The sequence below is a fragment of the Chelonia mydas genome, chromosome 4, assembly GCF_015237465.2.
Source record: "Chelonia mydas isolate rCheMyd1 chromosome 4, rCheMyd1.pri.v2, whole genome shotgun sequence".
NCBI classification, from domain to species: Eukaryota; Metazoa; Chordata; order Testudines; family Cheloniidae; genus Chelonia; species Chelonia mydas.
Genome location: NC_057852.1, coordinates 126,285,864 through 126,307,634, shown reverse-complemented (window position 1 = coordinate 126,307,634; position 21,771 = coordinate 126,285,864). Strand labels below are relative to the sequence as shown.

General features: G+C 41.5%; 1 protein-coding gene across 5 annotated transcripts in view; it reads right to left on the bottom strand.

Annotated features, from left to right (window-relative positions):
- The window catches only part of SPON2 (spondin 2), a 95,064-nt gene that overhangs the window by 60,975 nt on the left and 12,318 nt on the right, over positions 1-21,771 (bottom strand). Inside the window, exon 1 of one of the 5 annotated variants that reach the window (XM_043544856.1) lies at positions 6,917-7,050. The exons of the other annotated variants lie outside the window; for them this stretch is intronic. The gene's annotated coding sequence lies outside the window, so the exon portion shown is untranslated. Of the gene's footprint in view, positions 1-6,916; positions 7,051-21,771 lie in introns of those variants that run through there. 5 annotated transcript variants of the gene reach the window in all.

The following is a 21,771-nucleotide window of genomic DNA, read 5'->3' as shown; positions in this document are numbered from 1 at the left end:
TGCCAATTTCCTGCCTTTATAAGTCCAGCCCAGCTCGGTCTCCTCAGCTGGATGCTGTCACTCAGTCAGGGGATTACTTAGCCACCTGATTCCTCCCTGCTGTAGCCTCTTGGGTTAATTAGACCTCTTTTTAGTCTTCATTAACCTTTCAGGGCAAGTGTGAGCTGAGCATCCCATCACAAGCAGCTCAGCTGTTTCTTTACACGGTTTGGATCTTTGATGTCTGACCTCCTGTAACAGGTAACTGACTCTCCTTCAAAAGCTGGGCTGCATAACCATTTTTGGAAAATTTGCATTTAACCCCCCCACCCCCGAGAAATTCCCCAGGAAACAAGTTCAGCAAGCCAGGATTCCTGAAAACACATTTAACACTTATTGTCACAAAAGTTCATGACTGTCTGGCACATTTCAATATGATAGTCTTTTGAAAATCTCACACATCCCAGGTACCATCTCTCTCACAAATCACATTTTTGGCTTTAAGAAGGAGGGAGGGATATCATGAAATATGGGGGAGATTTTCAAAAGCACCACCTGCACTTAGGTGCTCAACTTCCATTAAATATCAGTAAGAGTTGGACACACATCTCCCATTAGTGGGGGGGCTACTACCAGGGGGCAGAACCCCAGAGAAAGGGGCAGCAGGGGCCTGTGAGGGACACGGGGGCCAGAGCTATGGCAGCTCACCAGCCTGCAGAGGGCACTCCATGCTGGAAAAGAGCTAATTCCCAATGACCAGCAGGAGGCGCCGCAGGGGTGAGTCTCCTTGTTTACAGTGCCATATGATCTTTAATGCTCAACAGTGATCAAGTCAGTCTTACTCTCACTTGAAAGATGGCATCTCCAACAACACAATGCCTCTGGCATCTTGACACAGCATCCAAACAGATTAACCTGGGTCACTGAACAATACTATAGAGGGAACAGTTTGTTTTTATAACAAAGGAAACATTTAAAAGTAAAAAACCAGAGATTCCATTATCATAAATTAGCCATAATGGGCCAAATTAATCTTTTAGCATAATTCCACCGAAATTAGAGATAAATTTAATCCAGTGTTAATTTCTTCAAAGAACTAGATAGGTGGGAAAAAAGCAACGCCAACCCTGTTAACTAAACATCTATTTGTGTTTAATAATTTCTAGAGATTGTCCAAAACACAGTTTATACTTGAGAATATATTTCTCTAGTAACGCTGCCAAGAACTTCCAGAGCATGGATTATCTGCTTTGGATGTGGGTATAATTTATGCACCTAGGGCCCTATTCCTGCACCTCCTGAGATCAATGGGAATTTTGTCATTGATTTTAATGAAAGTACAAGTAGGCCCCATGCTTTTGTGAAGATGCACTTGTTGTACTATTCACAAATTGATTTACTTTTACAGTTATGCCAGATGGCTTCTGTTCTTTCCCCACAGAACTGTCCCCTTTTCAAATGGCTATTACAGACTTCAGCAATATGCTGGACAAGAGTCCTGAAGTGCATTAAATCAACTATATGTTGATTACTTTTATTTTCAGAATGGTTACACACTGGAGATACATAATACATTTTCCCATTCAATTTACAACTTGTTAATGTCCAGACCCTGTACAGAACTTTGTAAATGCAAAAAGCAACTGTTGTTCAGATCTTGTCACTAATGACTTTCCCAACTGTTGGCTGATGGTCAAGTACAGCTTGAACAGTATTTTGCACAATATGTGGAGAGCACAAACAACATCCATTAACTATCTTCTGCAACTCAGATATTATATTTTGTCAAGATATATAGCCCTTCCAAAAATCCATGTTCACAGAATGATCTGCTACCTTGTCTATATTACACTGTATGTAAACAGCAAGGATTTACAAGAGTATGCCTCAACAGAAGTTTAAAGAAACAAATACTCAAGAGCAGCTTGAAATATTTTATGGCTCACACATGCCATTGCATAGTAATGTATTTGTGAAATTTCCACAGAAATTACTCACCTGAGGTAAATGGTGTGTCACAAAATATTGAGCACAAAATTGCCCAAGCCAAGGAAAATTTTTTAGCCTGCAAAATGCTGAGCACCTTGCACCAATCTAGCAAAGAACATTCTTAGCTTTAAACACAGGTAGTTCCACTGATGACTACCCATGTACTTAAAGTTAGGCACATGCTTAGGTAATTTGTTCGAATGGTCCAGAATGTTCAATATCTTGCAGGACCAAGTCCATAAAGAGAAAGGGCTGGATAAAGTCCCTGATGGGGAAGTTATTGACTATCCAGAGCCAAGAAACAGATAGCTTAATGAAGAAGTTTCCTTTACTTCCCCACCTACTAATAAATCACTGATGTGTTTGCTGCACACAATGCAAAACAGGTAGATTTTGTCTTTTAAACTTCACACACACATACACACACCCTTTCTTCTTGCTTTGTGTTGAATATTTGACAAAACATTTTAACTTTGTACCATGTGTGTGAAAGATTCCTCTCTCACACAGCAATGGACTCTACCTCAGGAGAACAGACCCGGAAATGTTTGTTTTGTTTTTAAGGGTTTTTGGGGGGTGTGTGGGAGGGGGTTAATTAGGTAGATTTTGCAACACAGAAAGCAGGAAGTGGGTGCGAATATGGGTTAGTAAAGTAAAACCTTGTTTGTTTGCTTTTAACCGATACTGTGAAATTATGAATCCAGGTTATTGGGGTTTTTTCCCGGAAACTCCAATAAGTCAGAACTCATCCACTTGGCACAACTATGACTTTTAAAAAAATGTTTGTTTTGACTTGAAAAAATCACTGTTTGATGGACAGAGAGAGGAGTTAGCAGGGTTGGATTAAAACACAGATAGAAACTAGATGTGATATAACCAAGTAGCCCTAATCAGTGCATTCAGGGCAGGTGGGATGGCTGAGGAATGCAAGGTGATATTTTCCACTCTATAGAGGAGTTGTGTGTGCATTCAGAGACATTTAGTATCTACTTTCTTGTTTAGAAGGAAAATACTTTTAGATCCACTATATGAAATGCAAGTATAGTATTGCTACCCTATACCTATCCTCCATTAACTTATCTAGTTTTCTTTAACCCTGTTATAGTTTTGACCTTCACAACATCCCCTGACAAAGAGCGCCACAGGTTGACTGTGCATTGTATGAAGAAATACTTCCTTTTATTTTAAACCTGCTGCCTATTAATTTCAGTGTATCCCCTAGTTCGTATGTTATATGAAGGAGTAAATAACACTTCCTTATTCACTTTCTGCACAAAAGTCAGTATTTTATAGACCTTTAGCATATCCTCTCTTTTCCAAAGTTCCAGACTTTGTAATCTCTCCTCATACGGAAGCTGTTCTATACCAGTAATCATTTTTGTTGCCCTTCTCTGTATCTTTTCCAGTTCCAATATATCTTTTTTTTTTGGGGGGGGGGGGATGGGGCAACCAGATCTGCACTTAGTATTCAAGATATGGGCATATCATGGATTTATATGGACGTATGTTCTGTCTTATTATCTATCCCTTTTCTAATGGTTCCTAACACTGTTAGCTTTTTTTTGATCACATGGAATGGATTTTTCAGTGTGCAAAGAAAGGGAGAAAACTGTGGCCTGTTTAAAGTTCATAATTAACTCATTTGGTTACATGTCTTGTTACATAAATTCTATCTTAGGGTTTTCTATAGTCCCCATCCAAGTAGTATTTAAGTACTTCCCAGGTAAATTACATCTGCAGGCCAATGTCCCTCCCTAGTGGACTTCATGGACTCTGCCACTTTTCTCACTTCCCTGGTATTGGAGTCCCTACATCTTTAATTATATAGCTCTAGCATGGATTTTACTGGCTTGTTAGTGACAGGTCACTTTAAGAGAGAAAAAGGGATACTTCAACTAGATACACCTATTTTCCTATTCTCATTTCAGCTAATTTCTATTAATTTTTAGGAAAGCTCTTTGGTTCCATTCAGGGATTATTTTTGCAGCTACTTGACCTTTTTAAACAAACAATTTTAAGACAGGGCTCAGCACAGCTGAACCGAGTGAGGGAGAATCACAAAAATGCCCTTCTCTCCCCGCTTCATCCAGAGTCCTCCAGATCTGCTCCCAGGTTAAATTATAGCAGCCCGATGAAAATCCCAAAGGATCTAGTTCATATTAATCAGTACATCCATGTCCAACTGTCCACCTCCACCTTTTTTAGAATGTATATCCAAAATGTATCAATTTACACCATTACTTAAAACCAACACCACCAACACTCTCTAGGGAGGGCTCCACCCTTGTAGCCTTCCAAATAGAATCATAAAAGTGTAGGACTGGAAGGGACCTCAATAGATCTTCTAGTCCAGTCCCCTGTGCGGACAGGACTAAGTATTATCTACACCACCCCTGGCAGGTGTTTGTCTAACTTGCTCTTAAAAGCTTCCATTTATGGAAATTCCACAATCTCCCTAGGTAATTTGTTCCAGTGCTTAACTACCTTTATAGTTAGGAATATTTTCCTATTGTGTAGACTAAATCTCCCTTACTGCAATTTAAACCCATTACTTTTTGTTCTGTCCTAAGTGGATAAGGAGAACAATTTGTCGCCCTCCTCTTTAAAACAACCTTTCACGTGCTTGAAGACTGTTATCACATCTCTCCTCAGTCTTCTCTTCTCCAGACTAAACAAACCCAATTTTTTAAATCTTTCCTCATCAGTCATGTTCTCTTCAGTTATTTTTGTTGCTCTTCACTTGCCTTTTTCCAATTTGTCCACATCTTTTGCAACATGTGGGGCCCAGAAAAGACATCAAGTTGAGGGCCTTATCAATGCTGAGTAGAGTGAAAGACTTACTTCTTGTGTCTTGCTTACAATACTCCTGCTAATATATCGCTTTTTTAAAAACAGCATTACATTGCTGACTCATATTTAGTTTGTGATCAACTATAATGCCCATATCCTTTTCTGCAGTGCCGCATTACCATAATATTCCAAGAAACAATAAACAAAATCAAAACAAGCCAACAGTCTCCACTGTGTGCTTTCCCTCACTACTTCCTTTGAAGCAGTCAAGGACCTTTGCTTTCTTCTGCTGTTGCTTTGGAAATTCCAAGTCCAGTAAAAGTTTCAACACAGAAAATCTACAGTAGTTTAGCTCACTCTTGCTCAGACAAAAGCCTATCATTGTAGCAGGGCTAAGGTTTAAAACACTCTTCTATGCTCACGGCAGTCTACTCCTCCTAACAGATTAGCCAGGTTACAATCATACTTCATCTCTAGTTCCGACATCCCATACTACTCCCAAGAATGTACCCACACCTTCTTATAATTTTCAGTCTAGTTCTTTTTCCTTCTCCATATATTACAGATACAAAATGAGCGCAAGCCACAAAATTTGGAGCATCCCTTTGTTCAGAGGTTTTCAAAGATGCTCAGATATCAGGTGGTGATGAATAAATAAGATAGATACAAACAAATGTAGTTTTTTGTTGAATACATCTCTAATTGGAGATAGTACAACAGCATCAGTTCAAGCTGAATGGCAGTCAAGCTAGTAGTGTCTGATATGGAGTAGAAGTTACTGTCAATCCAGAGTTAGGAGGTTTCCATATGTTCTATTGCCCTTTTAATTGGTATTCTTTTTCCGGAACTTTTGGAGTCTCAATTTATGACTCTAGCCACAGCCAGTTTCTTTAAATGTAACACTCTTGCATAATAAGCTCTTTTCATATTTTACTGCTGTTTTATTTGCATCTCATGGAAAAATGCCATTTAATATTTTTAAACCACCCCTAGGAAGAGAATCTACTGTCCTCAAGGCACCTCACTGAAGTTTGGAAAGAGAGCCCAAAAGTTCCAGCCACACCCCCCAGTACAACATAAAGCACTTTCTTTTATGGGGTCCACATTACAAAATACACAGCATGCCTGTTTGCTGGCATATTTTTAATTATCCTTTTTCTGGATAAACACCTTTTTGAGGTGTTTGTGTTGCTATTTTGCCCCTGACACCACTCTGAGGTTTCTCCATTAAAATCCAGAGGCAGAGTGGGAAGCAGGCTGGATCCATAAATATTGCAGGATTAGCTTATCCAGCTCAAGCAAGCTCTTGAAACCTCACAAAGCAGCCTTCTTTCAAACAGTTGTCTCTCTTCCCCCCTCCCATTCTTACAGTAACAATGGCATGTATTTAGTATCATACTGTCACTTTTCTGTGCCTGTTTTCTGTCCTATCCTTTTTCTGATTTGTCTAAATAGACTGTAAGTTCTTTATGTTTGTACAGAACCTAGCACAGTGGGGTCTTGATCTCCATTGGGCCTCTGAGTGCTACCATAATGCAAATAATAAATAAATATAATAATAAATAATAATAATGTTGCAAGTTAAAATACATATTCTCTTTATGAACTGACAATTTGCTGCCTGCACAAGATATTTCTGGGCCACTTGGCCCAATTTTTACTCCTGGTTGTGAGTTCTCCTATTAATATGGATTTGCAGCTCATGGGAAAGAAAGCTTAGACAGTGTAGCAAATACAAAGTCTTCATCCACGGAGCAGTGCCTGCAGATCCTCCTTCCCCCACTTAAATTCTTGCTGAGACCCATGTTTAGTACAGACTTGTTTGACTTGTATACAACAGCAGTCTGGATAGTTGTGGTTGTGAGGGTTTTTTTTTGTTTTTGGGAAGTCAGTAAACATCAAGTGCAGTTCCCGTTACATATACAAGAAATGTAAACTGGATTCTATCTGGAAAATATCATTCTCACTGTGTTTAAAACAGAAAAATCATGTCATGATGATTCATTGTGACAATATATTCATTGCAAAAATAATGTATTATCCACATATTGCACTAGCTAAGAGCTTGCAGGTAGCATGTACCATTGAGATCCAGCTCATATATGCCATGCTGCCACATGGGGAATACTAGGAGGTATTCTATACAGAGACTACCTACCTTCTCCCCATTTCCAGTCATGGGCTCTGTTGGTGGCTCAGCTCTGCGGTAGGGATGTCTGCCCCTTCCTTGGTCCAACCCCAACTGAGCTGTAGGGCTCTGCTTTTATACTTCCTGTCCTGCCCTGGCACTTCCTGCAAAGGGGGTGGGGTTAGCTGCACCAAACAAGATGAGTTAACCCCCTCTGCACTGGGGTGAGGACACTCTGCCTCTCTACAAGCCCCCACGCCCGTCTGCATACAGGCTGTAGTTCTGCCTGGCACTCAGGTGAGCCTCATGAAGGACAGGGTGAAGACATACATGTAAGAGCCAGGCAGGTTCTGACCCACAGTCCGGATTCAGATTCATTTTTATTCATCGTTTAAATTTAAAGTGAGCTTCCAGCTCATGAAGGGTCCCGACCTGCAGCCATCGAGACTTTAGGGCATGTCTACATTTGAGCTGGGAATGGTGATTCCCACCCATGTAGAAGTAGCCACGCTGGCACTGCTTGAACTAGCACTAAAAATAGCACTTTGTCTGCAGCAGCACAGGTGGCCACTTGGGCTCACCACCCAAGGACAATCCCAGCCGACTCCCCAGCTATGTTCTCAGGTGGCTAGCCACTGCCCATGCTGCTGTGGATGCACTACTGGTGGTAGGCACTAGCTGGCACAGAGCTAATTATCTTACGGTAACATCTGTGAGAGCTGGGAATCACACCCCAGCTCAAACACAGACGTAACCTAAAGTACTGGAACAGGTAGCATATGGACAGGGTTAATACAGCACTGCCTTAATAGCAACATATTCCAATCTCAGTAACACCAATGCAAATGTACAGTAAATTCACTGGTTTCAGAGTGGTAGCCATGTTAGTCTGTATCAGCAAAAACAACGAGGAGTCCTTGTGGCACCTTAGAGACTAACCAATTTATTTAGGCATAAGCTTTCGTGGGCTAAAACCCACTTCATCAGATGCATGGAGTGAAAAATACAATAGAGAGGTATAAATACACAGCATAAGACTAACAAATTCATTTGGGCATAAGCTTTCTACTGTATTTTCCAATCCATGCATCTGATGAAGTGGGTTTTAGCCCATGAAAGCTTATGCCCAAATAAATTTGTTAGTCTCTAAGGTGCCCGAGTAAACTCACTCACTCCAACAGTTTTACTCTGAATGGACGTGCAATTGCCTGTCCCAGTGTATCTCAATCCTGTTCTTGTAGGATCAGTACATGAGAGGTGAGGACTTTGCTTTCTATGCCTGTTCAAACTTTGAACTCTCTGTTGAGATCAACAGTGCTCATTATGTTGAGAACACCTCTCTACAAGGAACTAAACAGAGGTCATCAACTCATTCCACATAGGTTAGAAAATAGATGTCATTTGATAATGATCTTGAAACAATATTGAGAAGCAATGAATTCAAACAAGCAACTTTGGGGACAAATTCTGATGTCATTTACTCCAGTGTAAAGACAGAGTAATCACACCCAGTTACTGTACTTTGGCAGTGGAGTAAATGACATCAGAATCTGGCCCTAAAGATAAAAAGCTACATAATGTATCCCATTACTAACTGCCCTCGGCCAACCAGGTCCTCTATTTTTGCTGTTCTTTATGATATATGAGCTTTCATTGTTTGTTTTACCTTTCAATGGGGAAACTGAGAAAATATTTCTGAAACTCTTCCAGACTTTGACAGATGCAGAGATTAATATGTAACCCTACAAAAATGGAAGTAATGATGCTTGTCCTTCACTTCAGATGTAAAATTCTACATTAAAAGTATAATTATTGTTATGATTCAACTGCATAGATGTCACAGGGATAACACAATACAGTTAATCCATCTTATCTTTGTAATAATCATAGTTTACAGAAATGTTTCTGTGTAGTTAACCATCAAACTCCAGGGGTAGGATTTCAATAAAGTGCCTGACCAAGTTAAGTGTACATCTCCTAATGAAAAAATAAATACATGAGAATTGGGTGCCTAACTTCTTTAGGCACTTCTGAAAAATCTCAATTTATATTAATTGTATTGTATAAAAGTACTGTATAATGGACATGGGTGTCAGAGGAACAGAATGTCTCTCAATACAATAGAGCATTAAAAACAGCTGGTGAGAGTGCCACATTGCCCTTTAAAAGGGTAACATACCCTACTGTGAGATATTGGATGAAAGATTCCATAACATCAATGGATGGATTATTGCAGAATACAAATTCCAGTATTCTGCTGGAATGTATAACATACTCCACCCACAAAGGCTGCAGAAGTGTAGGAGATGTCCTGAAATGGTTCCAATCCTTCCTTTCAGACCATCAGAGAACCTCAGCAGCAGAATCCCTCCAGTCTCAATCCTCTACCCCAGCGATACTCCAAGTGAGGCTTGAGAGCCACAAGTGTACCTTTAATGTGTCTTCTGTGGCTCTTTGCAGAACAGGATATTAAAACACCATGTGATTTAATTATTAACCAGTCTAAGTTATTAACCAATCAGGATGCTTTTACTATGTTATTAACCAATTGTAGTTGATAAAATAATACCTGGATAGTTATTTTGCTGTGAGAATGTATATAGATTGATAGATAGTAAATTAAACAAATTCACACTACTGTGGCTCTTTTGAGATCTGAGAATCACTGAGCTACCCTGTATTAATCAACATGTGGATTAAGCCATTGGGAGAGGTAGTGAGACAACATGAGATGGGATTGAAGTGCCAGCAGTAGATGTATAGCTCTCTTTTACATCATATGAAAACAGCACCATCTCCCAGATTTCTCAGTGATTAGCCTGGACTAATAATATCTGGCTAAAGCTGAACCCAGACAACACTGAGGGAATGCTAATAAGAAGAAAGCCTTCAAAATAATTTTCCTCATTTGTATCACCCCCTAGTTTTTAGGGTACCTATCCTCAGATTGATAAATTGATCTATAGCCTTGAGGTCCTTTTGGGACTCCTCAATGCTACTGCAATCCCAAATAGGGACAGTAGCAAAAAACAGACTTCTGTCTGAGACTGGACTGAAGATCTCACTTATTATATCAGTCACAGACCCATCCACAGAGATCCACACATTTGTGACATCAGCTCCAGGCTTGGTTATTGCAACTCTAACCCACAAAAAGCTCCAAATGTTTTTTTTTTAAAAAGGCAACCTCCCATATGTTTAGCAACACAAGTTATGGTAAGCACCACCTTGGTACTTCACTCTACACCAGCTCATCATTGAATATAGAGGCCTGGATCAAAGTCTCGATATTCAAGGTCCTTCATAGATTTTACCCCAGCTACCTGAGATATCGGCTCTCCTCTCAAAGGACAGCTACATTCCAGTGGAACCATGAAACTACTGGCCACTAAAAGAAACGTCATAAACAGAAACAGAACTTTCACAGGGACTAGACCAGTCCTTTGGAACGGACTCCTACAAGAGATAAGCAAGTGAACCTCACCACATTGAGAATATGCGCAAACAACACTATTCAATAATAAAGCTATTTCTCCTAAAGATTGTGACAGAAAGAAGCAAGTAAGCAAGCAAATTATGTCCATTTTTAAATACTTGGCAGGTAATGGGATACTATGGTGACTGGGGATACCTAGGTAGGTGGACATATAGGGCCACAATTTTCTCTTTCTGCTCAGATGTGCTAGGTGCAGGAATAAGGAGATAGCGAAGATAGTTTTTAGACACAAACGTTAGGCTATGTTAGCACATATATGAATAAATGTGCTAGTCATTCCCAGGGCACCACTCTAGTCTGGGGACTTATCCCAAAGGCCAGTTTTCCCATTTACACTTCTGAGCATAATAAAGGGAACAGGAGAGACTGAAGAATCAAGCCCCACGGTATCAACTTAGATGATATCTAAAAGCATTTAAGAAAACAAACTCCTTTTATCAACTTGCGCTTAGATGGTCCATAACAAAGCTGAGTCAAAAGTTACAAAAATACAAATCTATCTTACAAATGCCCTCTCTTCTGATTCACCTTTTTTATTTTACTGTGCTGTGATTGTTTTATGATCCTTTGCGTTCCAGTTGTTGCAGGCTAGTGGGCTGACAAGAACTGTGCCCCATTTATGTCAGAAAACAGGCCGCATAGGAAACTTTGTAAGAATTTCTGCCTCATAGCTGCCCATCTTCACTTTCTTCTGAGGGCAGCTCTTCAGCGTATTCAAGTGAACTCCATGATTTGCACTACGAGTAACTGAAAAACCTAACAATGACTGGTAACAGGCAATACTCAAGGAGGTCGGGAGCTTGTTTTTTTTTTATTACAGGTGATTTGCTTTTAATTACTCCTTTATTTTGTTGCTTAGTTGTTTTGCTTTACTTTTTCCTCTTCTGTAGTTTTGACTGCTTTTGCTGAAGTAAGAGTTTTCTTCTCTTTTCTTGTCTTCATAAAGGTTGCTGAGATGGAAGTGGTATAATTCCAGAGAGAAGAGATTGAGTCCTGCAGCTCCATGAGCTCCAGTTAGTGTATGGTTAAAAAAACAAAATGAGTAGTGGAGAGCCCCAGTTCCAACATTTGTATTAGAAAAAGAATTTTACATTCTCAAAGTCAAGGGAAAAATATAAATACCATTTTATTTGTAATAGGACTTTACTTTGTAATAGGAATAAGTGGTCTGGTTAAGATCAGGGAGAGTGCAAGTCAAAGTCAAGGCCATCTGACTTCTGTTTCAACTGCTCACAGGCTTGCATAGAACCAGGGCTTGGCTGTGTTGGGAGGTGCTGTCACTCAGCAAGGGACAGCAGCTTCGTGGGATAGCACTGGATAAGACAACTGCACTGTTGTAGCTCCAGCACTTGCATTTCTTGTCTACACTGCATTAATACAGTGAGAGTGGGCAGGAAAACAATGCTTGGCCTTGCTCAGAGCAAAAGCAACCCACAACACTTGTGAACAGCTGCAAGCAGGTGTGTATAGACATAGTATGTTACAGGTTTATAGAAGGTTAGAATGGTGCTGGAAACATCAAAATGCTCTCATGTAGTCAGACAAAGACTCACAAGACAAACTCTACCTCTGTCCAGCAGAAGAATTAGAATGGAAATCTGTGAGTGCTAACTCATGGCCTTTTTAGCCCTTTGCATGGGTTATCCCTGCATGGGGTAATGTGGGACCGTAAAGGGACCCCCCTGCCCCAAGTAAGCAACATGAAAGATTTCCAGGGAGAGACCTCTGGGTGAGCAAAGCAGAATCCTTCTGTGGAACTACCAAGTAAAACTTAGATTTTTTTTTTTAACAAATATTTGGGAATCATAAGAAATCTCAAAACACTGCCTCCATTTTATTTTAAGTGTAGTTTAGCTTCATCTATGTATACTCATCTACTGCAGGGAGCAATTGACAACCATTTTCCAGAAGTTTAATAACCTGCAGTTTTTAACTTAAAATATTGACATATTTCCATTTAAGATAGGTAACTGCTAAGGAGGTGTGAAAGACTAGACACCAATATTTGAGATTTTAAATCCAGTATTTGTAGTAACTTGACTTTGGCATTTAAAAGAATTTGTTCATGTGATTAATTACTCAAGCTAAACAAGGTGGCAAAGGGTTTATAAAAGCCTCAGAGTCTAAATAAGCTTATTCAGCTTATTTTACTGTGTGTTTAGATGACGTTCCCTTTTGTTATCATTCAGTAGTCGTAGATGCTTTATCCTCCTCAGGTTTGGTATGGAACCTAAGAGGGCAATGTAAAATAATACACTTTCCAGTTCCTTCAGTATCATTTATTTTCCTGAACACAGGATAAGTTTGAAAGGACCCGAGAGTTTTATTTGTTACACTATACACACCAAGGGTCATAATCCCTCCTTTCCTTCCACGTCTGACACTTCAGAGGGCCAATATGCTCTAGTGGGATGAGCACAGGACTGAAAACCAGGAAACCCTGTTTATAATCCTGCAGCTGCCTGAGACTTGCTTTTAAACTTCAGGTAAGTAACATTGGGCCCAACCCTGTGAGGTGCTGAAGCCCTCAGCTCCTAGTGAAGAAAATGGAAATTGGTGCTCAGCAAGTTGCAGAATCAAGCCTTTAAGCTGCCCATGTCTCAGTTTCTCCATCTGTAAAATGGAGATAATTATACTGACCTCCTCTGAAAAGTGCTTTGGTGTTTACTGATGAAAAGTGCCATATAAGAACAAGATATTATGAATTATTAGTATCTACAAGACATAAATGAAGACATAAATTACTCATTATAATTGGCCCAGATTATCCTTCAGAGATGAACAGACGCGGAGAACTCTACACACATAGGTTTCCCCTCTCCCACACAGGAAGAGGGCTCAGTCACATCCACAGCACCTTCCCTTCCCGACCCTCTGGTGCCCAGGCTATGGGCAGGGGTAGGGGAGCACACACATTATCCCTTCTACTGCCCCTGTGGAACTGAATCAGAAAAGATAATATGGCTTCAGGCTGTATTATTTCCACGGGACTACACCCCTCTCCTCACCCCATCTGCATTCTGAAGCAGCAGCAGCCAAGGAGAGTCCCTTGTAGCAACTGACTTCTGCAAGAGAAGGTGGAGGCCAGAAATGGTGTGGATACACAGACTTACCATCTGGATGACCCTGGCCACCTTGGGATCTACAAGATTTGGGGACAGAGTCTGTGGCATTTTCCACAATGTGGTAAACCCCAGCCCCTGACAAGATGATGGGTTTTGTTGTAGGAGGGGATGATCTAGATCATTCTTATTATGCCAATGCGAAGAATTCACAATGAAATTCAAAAGGCTCAAAATCTGAGCTTCTTCCACCCCTTTACTAGTCTGCACATTCGTGAGTAAAATTTATTACCCCTTGATGAAGATAGACTCCCTCTCCACATAGGCCTTGATTTTGAAAACTTAGCCACTCAGGGGGTGACCTGCTTGCTGTCTGTGAGGGGCCCAGGTTGGAAACTACAGCAGGAAAGCATTGTGAGGCACCCAAAGTTATAGGGCAGGTGGACATAACCACTCACTGGTCTGGATTGCTCCCCAGAATGTGATAGCCTCCTATTTACTTTGTTCTCTTTATGCAGTTTCCTACAGGATGGATTCGACACCCGCAGTACCTTTTTCTTGATGTATCTTGTTCTTTTAATGAAGTCACAATCTCTGTTTGCATTCACTGCTGCCCATCTACTATCAGATGTGGACTGCATTGCACCATTTAAGTAGATTAATTTTCTTGATGGACCTTACTACAAGTCCCTCTTCCAGCTGGACACAGTAATCAGGTTGACTTACACTAGCCAACAAAAAGTTTAATCCTCAATTCCTACTTCTTCAATAAATCTATCTACAGAGAGCCACTGCTGAAATTCTTTGTAGTTTATGTCATATTTTATAAAATCCGTTGAGCCTGCCCCTTGTGTTTTGACTTTTTCTGAAGAACAGAGACTCTCTTGAGGGAAAATTTGAACCTTGGCATTTATCTTTTCATGCATTCAGATAAGCAGTTGTGAAACCTTCTCTCACAGGAATATCATTCCAATGAGATATTTACTTTCTCTGGACTGACAAATGAGACAGCTAAATATTGATATCTTGCAGTGTTAGTCAGCTGGAAGTCTGTTTGCAAATAAAATGACAAGGCCTAGTCCTAACTCATAAGAACATGAGAACGGCCATACTGGGTCAGACCAAAGGTCCATCTAGGTCAGCATCCTGTCTTCCAACAGTGGCCAATGCCATCTGCCCCAGAGGGAATGAACAGAACAGGTAATCTTAAAGTGATCCAATCTATGTCGCCCTTTCCCAGCTTCTCGCAAACAGAGGCTAGGGACACCATCCCTGCCCCTCCTGGCAAATAGCCATTGACGGACCTATTCTCCATGAACTTACCTAGTTCTTTTTTGAATCCTGTTATACTCTTGGCCTTCAACATCCTCTGGCAAGGAGTTCCACAGATTCACTCTGCGTTGTGTGGAAAAAATACTTCCTTTTGTTTGTTTTAAACCTGCTGCCTATTAATTTCATTGGGTGATCTCTAGTTCTTGTGTTATGAGAAGGACTAAATAACACTTACTTATTTACTTTCTCCACACCACTCATGATTTTATAGACCTCAATCATATCCCACCTTGTTGTCTCTTTTCCAAGCTGAAAAGTCCCAGTCTTATTAATTTCTCCTCATATGGAAGCCATTCCATACCCCTAATCATTTTTGTTGCCCTTTTCTGAATCTTTTTCAACTCCAATATATCTTTTTTGAGATGGGGTGACCAGATCTGCACGCAGTATTCAAGATGTGGGCATACCATTGATTTATATAGAGGCAACATGATATTTTCTGTCTTATTATCTGTCTCTTTCCTAATGATTCCCAACATTCTGTTCGCTTTTTTGATTGCTGCTGCACATTGAGTGGATGTTTTCAGAGAACTATCCACAAACACTCAAAGATCTCTTTTTTGCATAGTAACAACTAATTTAGACCCCATCATTTTATATTTATAGTTCGGATTATGTTTACCGATGTGCATTACTTTGCATTTATCAACATTGAATTTCATCTGCCATTTTGTTGCCCAGTCACCCAGTTTTGTGAGATCTATTTGTAGCTCTTCGCAGTCTGCTTGGGACTTAACTATCTTGAGTCGTTTTGTATCATCTGCAAATTTTGCCATCTCAACTCAAACAAATGTCCCACTGAAATAAATGGGAAACAATGTATTTTATTGGATCAGCTTCTGTTGGTGAAAGAGACAAGCTTCTGAGCTCCACAGAGCTCTTCCTCAGGTCTGGGAAAGGTAACCAGAGTGTCACAGCTAAATAAGAATCCAATGCACCGCTACAGACTAGGGACCAAATGGCTAGGCAGCAGTTCTGCGGAAAAGGACCTAGGGGTGACAGTGGACGAGAAGCTGGATATGAGTCAGCAGTGTGCCCTTGTTGCCAAGAAGGCCAATGGCATTTTGGGATGTATAAGTAGGGGCATAGCGAGCAGATCGAGGGACGTGATCGTTCCCCTCTATTCGACACTGGTGAGGCCTCATCTGGAGTACTGTGTCCAGTTTTGGGCCCCACACTACAAGAAGGATGTGGATAAATTGGAGAGAGTCCAGCGAAGGGCAACAAAAATGATTAGGGGTCTAGAGCACATGACTTATGAGGAGAGGCTGAGGGAGCTGGGATTGTTTAGTCTGCAGAAGAGAAGAATGAGGGGGGATTTGATAGCTGCTTTCAACTACCTGAAAGGGGGTTCCAAAGAGGATGGCTCTAGACTGTTCTCAATGGTAGCAGATGACAGAACGAGGAGTAATGGTCTCAAGTTGCAATGGGGGAGGTTTAGATTGGATATTAGGAAAAACTTTTTCACTAAGAGGGTGGTGAAACACTGGAATGCGTTACCTAGGGAGGTGGTAGAATCTCCTTCCTTAGAGGTTTTTAAGGTCAGGCTTGACAAAGCCCTGGCTGGGATGATTTAACTGGGACTTGGTCCTGCTTCGAGCAGGGGGTTGGACTAGATGACCTTCTGGGGTCCCTTCCAACCCTGATATTCTATGATTCTATGATTCTATGAAATACAAGGTTGAACAGACTGAGTTAACACAGTTTGCAAGAAGCCATTCAAAATGAAGTGGACAGTTAACATCTCTGCAGTCATAGGACAAAGGAGAGTTAGTGGGTTACAGATTGTTGTCATGAGACATAAAACCAGTGTCTTTACTGAGTTCATGATGTTTGGGATCTAGCAGACTTATGAATTTAATTTCCCAAGCTCATCCTTTGGAGGTGTTGTGCAGGTTTCCTTTGAAGATGAGGACTGACAGGTCCGATATGGAGTGATCGTTTTGTGAAAAGTGTTTGCCCATGGATGATATGGTGTTTGTCTGTTATCATTTTTCTGTGTGAGTTCATGCAAGAGCATAGTCATGGTTTAGCTTCACCCATATAGTTGTTGGTGGCGAATTTGATGTACTGGATGAGGTACACCATGTGTTACAACAGGCATGTGTAAGATCCATGGATCCTGAAAGGTGTGTTGAGACACATATTGATCATCATAGCAGTGGAGATATTGCTGCAGGTTTTGCAGCTGTTATGGCAGGGTCTGGTGCTGTGTTGAGTGGGTGTGTTCTGGTCTGTGGGGCTTGTTTGAAGGCCAGAAGAGGGGGGTTCAGGAAAGATTTCTTTCAGGATGTGGTCCCCTTCAAGTATGGGTTGGAATTGTTTGATACTCCATTTAGGGGTTCCTGTATGGGGTGGTAGGTGACAACTAGGGGTATCCTGTCAGTGGGTTTTTTTCCCTGTATTGAAACAAGTTCTCTCAGGGTATTTCAATGGCCCATCCATGATGCAATCTACTTCTCTGGTGGAGTGTTCTGTTTGGTGAAAGGCAGTTTTAAATGTGTTAAGGTATATATCCCGGATTTTCTCTTCAGAGCATATTCTGTGGTATCTGAGTGCCGGGCTGTAGATATCAGCATTCTTGGTGTTTTTGGGGTGGTTATAGGATTTATGAAGGTAGGTGTAGTGATCCATGGGTTTTTTATATATGGTAGTCTGTAGGGTTATGTTGAAGCTGATCATGGTATCCTGGAAGTTGATGCTTCAGGGAGTGTTTCAGAGTTTGATGGATGGGTGGCAGTTGTTGAAGTTATGATGGAAATCATAGAACCATAGAATATCAGGGTTGGAAGGGACCTCAGGAGGTCATCTAGTCCAACCCCCTGCTCAAAGCAGGACCGATCCCCAATTAAATCATCCCAGCCAGGGCTTTGTCAAGCCTGACATTAAAAACCTGTAAGGAAGGAGATTCCACCACCTCCCTAGGTAATGCATTCCAGTGTTTCACCACCCTCCTAGTGAAAAAGTTTTTCCTAATATCCAACCTAAATCTCCCCCACTGCAATTTAAGACCATTACTCCTTGTTCTGTCATCTGCTACCACTGAGAACAGTCTAGAGCCATCCTCTTTGGAACCCCCTTTCAGGTAGTTGAAAGCAGCTATCAAATCCCCCCTCATTCTTCTCTTTCACAGACTAAACAATCCCAGTTCCCTCAGCCTCTCCTCATAACTCATGTGTTCTAGTCCCCTAATCATTTTTGTTGCCCTCCGCTGGACTCTTTCCAATTTTTCCACACCCTTCTTGTAGTATGGGGCCTAAAACTGGACACAGTACTCCAGATGAGGCCTCATCAGTGTCGAATAGAGGGGAACGATCACGTCCCTCGATTTGCTGGCAATGCCCCTACTTATACAGCCCAAAATGCCATTGGCCTTCTTGGCAACAATTGCACACTGTTGACTCATATCCAGCTTCTCGTCCACTTTAACCCCTAGGTCCTTTTCTGCAGAACTGCTGACTAGCCATTCGGTCCCTAGTCTATAGCAATGCATTGGATTCTTCCATCCTAAGTGCAGGACTCTGCACTTGTCCTTGTTGAACCTCATCAGATTTCTTTTGGCCCAATCCTCCAATTTGTCTAGGGCCCTCTGTATCCTATCCCTACCCTCCAGGGTATCTACCTCTCTTCCCAGTTTAGTGTCATCTGCAAACTTGCTGAGGGTACAATCCACACCATCCTCCAGATCATTTATGAAGATATTGAACAAAACCGGCCCCAGGTCCAACCCTTGGGACACTCCACTTGATACCGGCTGCCAACTAGACATGGAACCATTGATCACTACCCATTGAGCCCAACAATCTAGCCAGCTTTCTATCCACCTTATAGTCCATTCATCCAGCCCATACTTCTTTAACTTGCTGGCAAGAATACTGTGGGAGACAGTGTCAAAAGCTTTGCTAAAGTCAAGGAACAACACGTCCACTGCTTTCCCTTCATCCACAGAACCAGTTATCTCATCATAGAAGGCAATTAGATTAGTCAGGCATGACTTGCCCTTGGTGAATCCATGCTGAGTGTTCCTGATCACTTTCCTCTCCTCTAAGTGCTTCAGAATTGATTCCTTGAGGACCTGCTCCATGATTTTTCCAGGGACTGAGGTGAGGCTGACTAGCCTGTAGTTCCCAGGATCCTCCTTCTTCCCTTTTTTAAAGATGGGCACTTTTCCAGTCGTCCGGGACTTCCCCCGATCGCCATGAGTTTTCAAAGATAATGGCCAATGGCTCTGCAATCACATCCGCCAACTCCTTTAGCGCTCTCGGATGCAACGCATCTGGCCCCATGGACTTGTGCACGTCCAGCTTTTCTAAATAGTCCCAAACCACTTCTTTCTCCACAGAGAGCTGCTCACCTCCTCCCCATGCTGTGCTGCCTAGTGCAGTAGTCTGGAAGCTGACCTTGTTCGTGAAGACAGAGGCAAAAAAAGCATTGAGTACATTAGCTTTTTCCACATCCCCTGTGAGATCAGATGTTTTGGCACTATTTTAGCCATTTGGGGAGGAGGCTATTTTTCTGGTTCTGAGCGTGTGATGGAACCAAAATAATAGGGACAGGTTGTTGGTTTTTTCGGCGGGGGCAGTGGGGAAATGAACCAGGGGTTCAAATCCAGACCTCCCTGAAAACTGATAGATTTAATAAGATTCAAGGTACTGAACCATCTCAAGTGAATAATGATTGCAGAGTCAGGTGCAAACATTCTAGAAGTTCTATCCCAAAATTTTAACATTACTTGTGCGTGAGAAAGGAATGAGTAGGAACTCTGGGATTTGGCCCTCGAAGTTCATTAATAAACACTTCTAAGAGGTATTTGTACTTAAAATACAGGAAAAGGAAAATAATGCATAAGTGCACTGACCTCTTTTTGATAATGCTGAATACATATCCGGTGCACGAATCAATAATTCAGCACAACAATAATCAAAGAAAGGTAACAACAAGGAAAGTTGCAGGGGTAAGGGCACAGAACCTAGCCATGCAAGACTTTGCTCACTTTTATCATTTCCACATAACACACACAGTTAAACAACTGAGCTACAGCCTTGGAAAAAAATGCCATTTCTTTTGGAACTAAACTTAAAGAGCAAAACAAAAACATCATGACTTTAATAGATAATCCCTATTCAGCCTGGATCTTTCCCTTCACTCTGTTAAATGGGATTGATTTCTCTAGTTCTGGTTAAGATATTTAGGTATTTTCCACAAGACAGCTTACCTTCTCATATTTTTTAATTTTTGCCTGTCATCGGCACTTTTTTCTTGTTAACGTCAACTTTTGTATTTAAATAGGAAAATATATTGTCAAATTAATCCAAAAAACAGAACTCCATGAATCACAAAACTGCTATAAATATTAGCCATGATTTACTCTCCAAACAGACTTCAGCCTTATTAAACAGATGCCATAAATTAGCTCTTCAAATACAAAAAGAAAGTTGTTCTTCACATAAAATTGAAGCCTGATCAGGACTACTGCCTTACACCTAACCCAGATGATTTTAATTAGCAGCGCTACTGAAAGACAGGTCACTTCTTCAGTCATTCCTTTAAATCCAGCATGCCCTCTGGATGGATTAGCTGAATGAAGTAGTTCTTAGGAGGGGGAGATTGGCGCATGATTATTTTCCCCTTTGTCAGTAAGGCTGCCATCCAATGCCCACTCAAATCTTTGAGAGTCTTTCCATGGGCTCTGGGTCAGTCCCTAAATCAGTGGCACCGATCAGTGGGCTGTGTTTATCTGAAAGGAAGTGGCTCCTAGCAATAGAAGTTGCACATTACATCAGCTCAGGAAAAGCCCTGGAGTTCAGGGGTGCACAGTTCACAGGCACCAACAGACGTAAAAGAAGGAAGAGATCCCTCCCTCGCATGTGCAGTCATCGATCAGCACTTAGCTATCCTGTCCTATGTGCTTATACAGTTCCCATTACCATTGTATCTGAGCAACTCACAATCTTGGAGTGTACTTATAATACTCCTGTGAGGTAGATAAGTTACTCCATTGCCAAATGGGGACAAAGGAAGAAAGAGACGGAAGGCCAGATTTTTAAGATGTAACAAGGCACCTAAAGACAGGTTTCAGAGTAACAGCCATGTTAGTCTGTATTCGCAAAAAGAAAAGGAGTACTTGTGGCACCTTAGGGACTAACCAATTTATTTGAGCATGAGCTTTCGTGCTCTAAGGTGCCACAAGTACTCCTTTTCTTAAGGCACCTAAAGATGCATCTAGGCACCCAGTGGAATTTTCAGGCATTAAGGGTCTAGCTGCATCTTTAGATGCCAAGATACCTTTAAAAAGCTGTTTGTCGATCATTTGCTCAAAGGTCACATGCAGAGTCAGTGGCAGAGCAGGGAATCCCAAGTACCAGGCTAGCACCCTGACCACTGATCCATCCTCCCTCCTCTGGCAAAAGGAACCTTAAAAACCAATACTTTGGCTTGAGTGGAATCCTAGGCAGCCTGAACAACGGAGAGGGATTAACTCACAAAATGTTCTAAATCTGCAGACGGTAAGGAACAGAACCAGTCTGGTATTCTCTCTCCTCCCCAGGCCTTGTGACCACCCCTGAAAAACTACTGTGAGTGGAACTGGGGAGCAGCTGCTGTACACAACAGGCACTTCTCAAGATTCCCATGGATTCTCTCCTCCCCTTCTCCCCAAAAATCCATGCAGGAATTAATGATGCTAAAAGCAATACTAATTCCTAAAAAAATCCTCTCCCCTGCTTCTGGTTCTCAGACGCAGGGGATGTGGTCATCACAGCACCACCTTGGGAGGGAAGGCCTACAAACCAGTGCCCTGAGGTAGTCATTAGGACAGTGCTATAGATACTGGGAAACTGCATAGCATGGGGGAAATGGTCACAAGGCTGATAACCCCTCACTCCACGGGGATCTCTACAGAGAGCCATCATGCCAGTACCACAGATACTTTCATTTAGTTTTTCCACTCCCATGAAGGTCACGTAGGTCCTGTAGTCCATCTCACCCTTGCTACA